Here is a 6237-nt window from a genome sequence, read left to right as displayed (position 1 = left end):
AGGATCCAGCAAAGCCCACTCTTCCTGAGTAAAGTTCACACGCACATCCTCACAAGTCACTGCATTCTACATCATCCCGTACATATGAACAAAAAAAGAACAACAGAGACAACATAGGTATGCATTCTCCATAGACAACGTGTTCTATAATTCTGGGGCTTGTCCCACTATTTCCTGACCCTGAAGTTCTAATGTAACTACCAGGTCATTTTAGTTGGAAACTAAAAATGAGGTTCACCCCTGTCATTTCTCAGCCCTTTGAACAGGATGTAGCCTTTCTAGAGTAATGCTAATAACATACATAAAAGAAGAGACAAGCTCTACAAGATCAATAATGCTCACCACACATTAATATCCTGTATCCCGGGCCAGAATTAATTAACGAAACTAGATAGAAAGAACTCACAGTTTCTACTTAAAACACCTACAAGAATGGTACATACATTCTGTTTATTCACCCATCTTCCAGAAACCTGAAGTGCACTGGTTGAATGTATAACATTAATAAGCTATTATGAAAACGGTATATATGTCTAAATAGTTACAAGTGAACAAAAGAAATTATTAGTAATTCTAAGGTTGATTAAATGTAAACAACATAGCTCAGAAGAGACAGCTCAGCAGTGAAGTTTAGGTAATCAAGAAGAAGGTAACCAGACTAAGCCAAGGGCAGGTTTAAGTCACTGAATAAAGAGAGAATAACTGGACAACTAAGCTATGGGCACACATACAGTGTTGAGCAAGCAAGGAGTAAAGAACACACTTTACTCCTTGCTTGTGGGAGGCTTTGAAAAGCCCAGTCACTGAGTCATAAGGAAGGCTAAAAATATTAGTGTGTGTGTGTGTGTCTCTCTGTGTGTGTGTGTGTGTGTGTGTGTCATTGTGTGATTTTCATATGTAGATACAAGGGAACCAGGACAGGGACTAAAGTATGTTAGTCTAGAACATAAGGCAGGAGAGTTAAAAGGCTGCATGCTATGTAAGAACTCTTTCTGGTCCTGGAGAAGTGAGCTCAATTGCCTGTATTCACAGAGAGCTCACAGCTTTCCTTTTTTTCACTTTCAGTAGGTGTCAGGACATCTTCTGACTACTGTGAGGACTTGGCAAAACTGAGGTGTATATTCATGCATACAGGCAAAAGACTCATCTGACTACTAACATGAATAAAAACAAACACGACAGGTAGAAAGTAGTTTAGCATCTGCCCTCCGATGATTAAGAGACCTCAGCAGTATTAACATCATGAGTACATGCTCCCTGGGAAATAGAATGATAATGTCTGTAAAATTTCAAAAAATTAAGATGTAAAGTTCAACACAATAGCATAAGCTTGAAATATAAAGACACACACATCACAGGACCATTTATAACAATACAAACAAACAAACAAAAAAGGCCAGGCACATTGGCCCACATTTGATCCTAATTTTAACACTAGAAGACAGAATCAATTTGCTTTCTACATTCAAGGGCTGCTTGGTAAACAAGCCTACTCTGAGGGCAGCCAGGTGTCTTCAAAAACAAAAACAAAAAAAGTAAAATGATGTAAGGATTAGGTAAGCAACATAGGTTAGCACTGAATAACTAGCTATTGCTTCTATGGTATATTATGCAATTTAAGGACAGAATCTATTATGGGTAAAGCATTACAGGAAGGAAGGACATGAAAAGGAAGCTAAAGAATGAATTACAAGCAACAAAAAAATAATCACAAAAAAAAGGGACAGGAATTAAGTCTATAGTCACTCAAATTGCATCTAGTATATCTTTGTCTACAAAGTTTCCATATTCTTACCTGGGCAGGCCACTGTCTTGGTTAGAGTTTTATTGCTATGAACAGACACCATTTATAGGAAGTCCTAAAAATGACCACATTTCATTGGGTCATTGAAATGGATCTTTCCATTGTCATCAAGGTGAAAGCATGACAGCATCCAGGTAGGCAAGGTGCAAGAGGAGCTGAGAGTTGTACATCCAAAGGAAACTAGGAACAGACTGAGCATTCTCAGGTAGCTAGGAGGAGTATCTCTAAGCCCACCCACAGAATGACAAACATCTTCCAACAAAGCCAGACCTTCTAATAGTGCCACTCCCTGGGCCAAGTATATGCAAACCAGCAGAGTCACCAAGAAGAGACAAGTGTTTAAAGACAGCATACTATCAGGATACTTTTTCATTCACCTATTATCTGACCTTGATCACCATAGGCTCATGGTCATTCCATGATAAAGATGCATCTAATTTAACTTCAAGGCCACTTAAAGTCACAATAGCTTATACTTTGCTCAAATGTCCAGTCTCCAGTGACCCTCAAGGCAAACTTTGGACTGTCACATCTTCAAAAGTTTGGAACTATGTTATATCTTTATTATTCTATTTTACTTTTTAATTGTGCCCTACTCAATATTCCAGGGCATAAGCAGAATGAGAAGAATTTGGGGCCAAAATGTCCTCAAAATGACGTGTAGCTTAATTTTTATGGGGTCTATTTTCCAGTGAAATCCTTTGACATTGATTTCCTTTGTATGCTTTATTCCTAACTTGCCAACCTCAGAGTACTATGAGGACAGTGCATTAAGAAAAATATAGATTCCAATGCCTAAAGATACCATATTCTCAACATTCCTGCAAATGACAACATTCCTAGGGGCTGTCCAAATGCAAAGTCACATTTTGCTTACTGTTTTATTTTGTCTAATTTGCATATTACAATTATTGTGATTAAATACCTAAACTCATGTGTCTCAAGGAACACACAGGTTTATTTGGTTGGTTCTTTCAGACCACATTCCATTATTTAGGAATTTTAATGTAGGAACTCAAGTTCAAAAATAAAACCAAAATCCATGGAAAACATTGTTTCCTGGCTTGCTGTCTTATTGGTACTGTCTCATGCTCAGCTACCTTGCTCATCCAGCCCAGGCCCACTTCCTAAGGGATTCTTGCACACTCACTGGGAGAGCCTTCACTAGTCAAGTGTTAATCACCACAATCTCTCATAGAGTTAGCAATTAGCCATTCTGATAGGACAACCCCCAAATTGTAGTTCCCTCAGATGATTGTGGGCTCTGACATTCTGAAAATTTAAGCAAATTACAAGACAGAGACAATAATATGTGATAAAGTGTTAAAAACTTAAAACCAGGCTGGACAGATGGCCCAGTGGTTAAGAGCACTGGTTGTTCTTCCAGAGGTCCTGAGTTCAATTCCCAGCAACTACATCTTGGCTTTCCACCATATATAATGATACCTGATGCCCTCTTCTGCTTTTCTGAAGAGAGCTACATTTTATTTACATATATAAAATAAATTAATAATTTAAAAAAACCCAAAACCAGGGTGGAGAGATGGCTCAATAATTAAGAAGACTGGCTGTTCTTCCAGAGATCCTGAGTTCAATTCTCAGGTACCACATTGTGGCTCACACCATCTGTGATGGGATCCAATGCTCTCTTCTGGTGTTTCTGAAGAAAAGGGCAGTGTACTCACATACATAAAAGAAACAAATCTTTAAAAACCCAAAACTACATCAGTCACTTAAGTATTAAATCCAAACATTGACAATTACAAAAACTAGAAAATAGAGATTTTCTTAGAAATGAGGAGTCAACACTTTCAGGTGAATAAGATAAAACCAATTTTTTTTTCCAGAGAAAGTTGCCAAACAAACAAAAACACAGAAAATTTATAATATAGTAAATTATGAAAAGAAAAAAAGAAGTGAAGGTTTATGATTTCCTAGGGAAGCCACGGTATTTTAATTAATGACTTACACACCATAGACGGCAGCATTGACAAAAAGAAACACAAACACAGACCTGTGAATCTATCATCGTCATTCAAAAAGAACTGCAAGATTATAATCAAAATGAAAATTATAAAATCAGTGGCCAGCACTCATCCTGCTCATATGGTTCTCTCCTTTGCCAATAATGTGTGATGACTTGGGAGTGAAGGCTATTCCAATAAATTGAAGAGATTAAGCATTCTAATATTTCAAATACAGAAGAAATAGGGTTGATCTCACTCTTTTGTGTGAAAAAACAAAAGGATATCTATTAGGCTATCTTCAAAATCATGTTGCCTATGGTTGATGATTAGGTGTTACCTGTGTACCACATTCATAACATGGAAACTTTAAAAATATACAAAAAAAAAAGGAAACCAGTATGATTTCCCCTCTACACATAAACTTGCTTGTTTTGCTTTAATTGCATTATAAGACATTAGGATTTTTAAAAACATGTCCATCCCTATTTCTATTTGTTTTTTTTTTTTTTTTTTTTTTTGTGTGTGTGTGTGTGTGAGAGAGAAAATACTGTATATATGTGTGTATGCAAGTGACATACAGAGAAGATGGTGTGATATCCTGTGGGTCTGAAGCAGTAGGTAGTTAATATGGGTGTTGGCATCTCAACTCATGTCATCCCCTGCAAATTCTCTAGAATGACCTGCACAGATCCCAGAATACTTTCCATTCAATAGAGAAAAAAACTGTCACAGATTAACAACAACAAAAACTCAAATTAATAAGGAAGTAAAGAAATTAATCTGTGGAACCCAAGTCAGGGGCATGTGGCTCATTCCCAGTGAGTGTTATCTGAGTCCCAATAATCATGGTTACCGCCACTGCTACATCTTACACTGCCCTTGTCCATACGTGCTATGTACAGAGAAAAAGCCAAGAATGAAAGATCGAAATATATTCATGTCTTGATCAAAAGCCAAGAAGACATTCAGACAGAAAAAAATGAGAATTTTAACAATGTTATCTTTGATTGTACTTGTTTCCAAAAAAGAAAAAAAAAGAAAAGAAAAAAAAGAAAAGAAAAAAAAGAAAAGAAAAAACACACTCTCAAAACTTCCAGTAAAAAATAACTCAAAGTGACCACTATGTTGTTACATTCCTACCCCCTATCCACCTACTTCTGAATCTTACTCTAAGACAGAGAATCCCCATTCCCTAGATCTCTCTGTGAAAATGAAGTCATCAGAAAAGTGGGCTATGGCTTTATAACCCCTCATGGGCCCTAGAGGTCTCAGTCAAACTCAACCCTCCTGATGCCCACACAAAAAACAAAAGTTGAAGAATAATTTAATGCTTCATATCCTATACGTTATGGCACACGATGTAGTATCTGACCTATCCACAGCCAATCACCATGCATACATCTAAAACCTCTGTACGCCAGAAACTCTCTTTGGACCACAAAAATGAAATTGTCAGAATCATGCTGCTGATACTGTAGTAAGAGAAAATTAAAAGGATTCTTCTCTTGTAAGTATGAGGAAAGTTCAGCACCTGGATTCTACTAGTTCCTAAACTATTTGTAAAATTTATCCAATGAAACTGAATGGTGGAATACAACATTCAGATCTTTTAGAAACTATACCTCAAGTTTTATTTTTACATGTGTTGGAATGCACAACAAAAGCTTGTGTGTGCACACTAGATAGTCATTTTTTAATTACCAGTACTCCCTGTGGCCAGAACTGTCCAAGGAATCCACTCTCAGAAAGGAAAGAAAGTCAAGGGCTTCTGTGCAGATCAACACATGTACCAACAGTATAGTGTGGCTCACAGGCAATGCAAGTACATGCCACTTGGATTTTTATAACTCTACCAAAGTGTTCTCCCTAGTCTGAAATCTGTAGTCCTCACCCTCACCATGGTAGGACTGTTGTTTCTCTTAGAATTACTAAAGGTTGCATTTATGAAAATCCAGGAAAAACCTGAAGGCTGTCTTCCACTGGTGCTTCTGACTGCTAGGTCTGCCCCCTGTCCCTCATTAGCTTAAACCAGCCAGATAGGCCTCAGGACTCAACCAAATCCCCTACTGGAGGATTTGTGATCATGAAATTCAGAGAGGACAGGACTTAGCAGATCTGTCTTTTCACTGAAAGAGCTAAAGAACCCTAGTCTGGTAAATTTGTATTTTTGCAGAATGCTTCGATTTCCTAGAGCACCTGTTCATCTTCAACTTAACAAGGTCCATTGTATTCATATTTCACTACATATTGAATGTCCACTGCATCCATGTCTTCTTCACAGCTTAGATGTCGTGTCCAAAACATCAATCAAAGCACTCAGTGACAACAATTGAAGAAAAATCATCTGACAAACTTGAAAGCAATTAAAGGCAATGAGAGGTGAATGAGAAGAGCAATAGAAAGAAAAGAACATGATCTCCTAAGTAAGGTGAAGTACAAGTTAATTACAGATATAAAGAAAATACA

Source organism: Micromys minutus, assembly GCF_963924665.1.
Source record: "Micromys minutus genome assembly, chromosome: 1".
Classification (NCBI taxonomy): Eukaryota; Metazoa; Chordata; class Mammalia; order Rodentia; family Muridae; genus Micromys; species Micromys minutus.
The sequence above is the reverse complement of the archived record's forward strand: the minus strand, read 5'-3'. Positions refer to the sequence as shown.